Raw genomic sequence first — 3158 nt, 5'->3', positions numbered from 1 at the left:
CTCACACACCCTCTTCTCTCTCTCTCTCTCTCACACACACTCTCTCTCTCTCTCTCTCTCACTCACTCACACACACACTCCTGAGCGGTGTCAGCACGCTTCCTTCGCGCGTCTGCTGTAAATGTTCTCTGCAGCGAATGTCGATGAGGTAAAGTGTGTGTGTCTGAATGAAAAGGCGCTTTTGTTGCGTGTTGATTGTGTTTCTCACCTGTTTTTGTAGGAACTCGACATGTTTAACTGCCACAGTCACGCGCTGCCGGAAAAACAGCCCTGCCGGAAACAGCGGCGCGCACATTAGTTCCGCCCAACAGAACACAACACACACCACAACACAGAACACAACACAACACACACAACACAACACAACACAACACACACCACAACACACACAACACACACAACAACACAACACAGAACACAACACACACCAAAACACACAACACACACCACAACATACAACAACACAATACAGAACACAACACACACCACAATACAACACACCACAACACACAGAACACAACACAACACAACACACACAACACACACCACAACACACAACAACACAACACAGAACACAACACACACCACAACACACACAACACACACAACAACAAAACACAGAACACAACACACACCACAACACACACAACACACACAACAACAAAACACAGAACACAACACACACCACAACACACACAACACACACAACAACAAAACACAGAACACAACACACACCACAACACACACAACACACAACACAACACAACACAACACAACACACACCACAACACAGAACACAACACAACACACACCACAACACACAGAACACAACACAACACAACACAACACACACAACACAACACACACCACAACACAGAACACAACACACACCACAACACACACAACACACACAACAACACAACACAGAACACAACACACACCAAAACACACAACACACACCACAACATACAACAACACAATACAGAACACAACACACACCACAATACAACACACCACAACACACAGAACACAACACAACACAACACAACACACACAACACAACACACACCACAACACAGAACACAACACACACCACAACACACACAACACAACACACAACACACAACACAGAACACAACACGGAACACAACACAGAACAGAACACAGAACACAACACAGAACAGAACACAGAACACAGAACACAACACAGAACACACCACAGAACACAGAACACAGAACACAGAACACAACACAACACAACACAGAACACACCACAGAACAGAACACAGAACACAACACAGCACAACACAGAACACACCACAGAACAGAACAGAACACAACACAACACAACACAGAACACACCACAACACAACACAACACAACACAACACAACACAACACAACACAGAAGACACCATAGAACAGAACACAGAACACAATGCAACACAACACAGAACACAACACAGAACACAACACAGGACACAACACAGAACACAACACAGAACACAGAACAGAACAGAACACAGAACACAACACACCACACAACACACAACACCACAACAGAAAACAAAACACAACGTTCATATTTACATGATCACGGTCAGTGTTTGTGATTTAATGTTTATAGTCATACTTCAGCTTTATTTCTACAGCGCTTTATACAATACAGATTGTTTCAAAGCATCTTCACTGTAATAACAGGAAAATAACAGTGTTGATGATGCAACCGTCAGAAACAAAGCAATCCATTCTGCTGTAAACCATCTGCAGTGAGGATGTTTGCCGTGTAATGACAGAGAGAGAAAACACTCAAACTACTGTTAATCACTAATATCCATGAAACACCTGACAGCACCTGATGGTGTTATTCAGTATGCATTTGATATGCATTTGATATATTTTATAAAATCTGATTATATCTGATCACACACTAACACTATTTCTGTGACATATAAGATATAAACACATGAAACACTCAAATTAGTGTCTTTGTGTCTTTCTTTCTTTCTTTCTTTCTTTCTTTCTTTCTTTCTTTCTTCACTGATATCCTGCTGTCTTGGAAACTCTTGATCAATCACACTTACTCTTTTATTAACCATTTTAACCTCATCCTAAAACATAAAAGAACATAAGAGCATCACAGAGCAACACAGCCAGCCATACAACTACTACTACTACTAATAATAATTTATTATTATGATTATTATTAGGTTAAATATATATTTACATTTACAAATTAACATTTAACTAATATGTATTTTTTTTAAAGAATGTGCTAGGATTAAATAATAATTCATTCTTCTTTTTTATAGATTATTTTAATTAATTTTTGCAGAACTTATAAATGCATAGATGAACAGAGAGATCTCATTCATATCTCAAATATAATACAATAGAAGAACTTTAACTTAATCTTTAATGATGGATGAAAATTGAGAGTTGAATTAAAGCGGAAATGTTGAAATTAGATTATATTATATTATAAAGGAATTTTCCATACAATCTGTAATTACTTCTACATTACTACATACTTCTGTTCATTACTGTGTTGTTATTATGAAGATAAATGATATTTTATTTATTATGTTACAATAAAATAAATAAACGGGCAGTTGTTATTTGTCAGAACATGTAGAGATGGACGAATTAATTAAAGTGCACTTCTTTAAATAATGCTGGACCGATCCTGCATCTGAACAGGAAGTGATCGTGTTTGGCGCACAGGTGACCCGGATGTGGCGCAGGTTGTGTTGACATCAGAGCGGCGATCATCATCATCAGATCATGTTCATATTTCTGCGATTCTAGTGCGTCGAAGCGGCGCGTCAGTCGTTCTGCGAGCGTCAGGTAAGAGACAGCCGCTGCCAGTCACCGGCGGGAAACTCACGCGCTTTCTTTAGCATGCTAGCGGCTAGCCGCGCTAACACTTCACAAGATCAACATTCACTCACAAACATCAGCGAGTCACCACAGCAGACACATCTATAGCTTTATTAAAGATTATTACAGTCAGATATAAAGCAGACACGAACACTTCCCTCACAGTCCGTGTCAACAACAGCCGTCAGAGCAATAATGGAGATGTAAACATTACAGTATCAGATGTGTGTGTGTGTGTGTGTGTGTGTGTGTGTGTGTGTGTGTGTGTGTGTGTGTGTG

At 39.6% G+C, this 3158-nt stretch overlaps 1 protein-coding gene across 1 annotated transcript in view; it reads left to right on the top strand.

Annotated features, from left to right (window-relative positions):
• Positions 1-2713: 2713 nt before the first annotated feature.
• The window catches only part of LOC107696898 (protein zer-1 homolog), a gene marked incomplete at its 3' end in the record, with an annotated part of 6520 nt that continues 6075 nt past the window's right edge, over positions 2714-3158 (top strand). The window contains exon 1 of the mRNA XM_016497469.1: positions 2714-2846. The remainder of the gene's footprint in view (positions 2847-3158) is intronic.

This window comes from Sinocyclocheilus anshuiensis, unplaced genomic scaffold (genome assembly GCF_001515605.1).
Source record: "Sinocyclocheilus anshuiensis isolate Anshui unplaced genomic scaffold, SAMN03320099.WGS_v1.1 scaffold1376, whole genome shotgun sequence".
Lineage (NCBI taxonomy): Eukaryota > Metazoa > Chordata > Actinopteri > Cypriniformes > Cyprinidae > Sinocyclocheilus > Sinocyclocheilus anshuiensis.
The sequence above is the reverse complement of the archived record's forward strand: the minus strand, read 5'-3'. Positions and strand labels throughout refer to the sequence as shown.